Source organism: Ziziphus jujuba, chromosome 4 (assembly GCF_031755915.1).
Source record: "Ziziphus jujuba cultivar Dongzao chromosome 4, ASM3175591v1".
Lineage (NCBI taxonomy): Eukaryota > Viridiplantae > Streptophyta > Magnoliopsida > Rosales > Rhamnaceae > Ziziphus > Ziziphus jujuba.
In genome coordinates, this window is record NC_083382.1 from 30,348,271 (window position 1) to 30,349,780 (window position 1,510).

Below are 1,510 nucleotides of genomic sequence, written 5' to 3' on the forward strand. Positions count from 1 at the left end.
TTAATCAAAAAAGATAGTTCATACTATTAATAGTAAAAAAGAACATGCATATTATTAAAATTTTTAAATCTACTACAATAAAATAAAAATGAAAAATGTCAACAAGCAACTAATTGCATATGGATTTAGTTTACACCATATACAATCAATTTCTCCTAGAATAACTACATTACACTGTTCTGTAAGAAACTGAATTACATATTTATCCAAAATTTACTGATTATGAAAATAGTAGTCTCAGAATTTTGAGTCTAGGTAAAGGAATTTGCATCGTTTGTGTTTGGAATGTCACAGGACATTTAGACCACCATCTTTGGCCGCACTAGCAACAAGGTTCAGATCTTTAGCCTGCAAAATGTAGAATATAATATAATCAATAACTCTCATTGTCAATACCACCAAATCCGGGTATTATATAATTCCTCATAGGCAAAGTTTTTCTGAGCATAACACCTATTAGATTTTTTTCACTCCATCTACTTGGTGACCCACTAGATAGGTGCTACTTCCTAATAATGGAAGGGCAAGCTAGAAAGAGTTTAAAGTAGTCACTTTTTAGTTTTTTCTGTCTTTGATTTTTTTTTTTTTTTTCTACATGTCATGTGGATATTTTTCTATATCAATTATGGAAATTAGTAATAGAATAGTCAATAAAATATTATGATCAGTATGAGGTGGGGATAATGCTCAAAAATAGAGGTTGAAGGACTAAATTGAAATTCATGACAAAGTTGAAAAAAACATACTTGACCAGTGCCAAAAGAATTGCATTGAATAGGTCAAAACTTGCATAAAATATTTTAAAGTTACCTTTCCATGGTTGAGAACCGAACCATTTCCTGCTACACCATAATATACTGTGCTCTTGCCCATAGAAGGTAATAGTGGTTTGCAGCCAAATAAGCTTCTCAAAGCCACCAACCTGCATACATATTGCAGTTTTTTTTTACCATAGGTTGAGTACCACCGAGACAGCATAAATTGAATAAAATCCTTTAATTTTGAAAGGATCAGGAGCATCAAACCATGAAAGTGAGTGTCCCACCTTCTGCAGCAAGCACACCTCCAAACACTGGAGCATCCAGCATTTTCGTGGTCTCCCAAATATATCTTTATCACATTTTTTATCGGGTTTTAAACAAATGATCTGACATAACAAGCCCAAATATGCAGTAAAGCATAACAAATAGCATTTCTAATCAAATTAACATTCTTTTACTTTTCTACATTAGCTAGATCCTTCTAATCAAACAAAAACAGATATAGATTGCTAACACAAACATAACTTTGTTTCTTGAATCCTTCTTCTTCTTCTTCATAACAGAAACCACTTGACAAAAACATAGTTCAAATATGCAATGTTAACAAAACTACTTACACTAGCAAACTTTAATTAAACAAGACTTATAAAGAGTGATCCACTTTTCACTCCCCTTCTTACCTACCTGCATAAAATGTATAAATCAATAAGTCACTTCCTGGAAACTAAAAATTTGGTGATCACAGCCTT

The 1,510-nt window shown here is 31.9% G+C and overlaps 1 long non-coding RNA gene across 1 annotated transcript; it reads right to left on the reverse strand.

Moving 5' to 3' along the window:
- On the reverse strand, positions 1–952 carry LOC107433423 (uncharacterized). The gene is made up of 2 exons (XR_009638533.1): positions 811–952; positions 1–348 (listed from the first exon to the last, which is right to left on the reverse strand). It is a non-coding gene; the product is annotated as an uncharacterized LOC107433423 (long non-coding RNA).
- Positions 953–1,510: the final 558 nt, after the last annotated feature.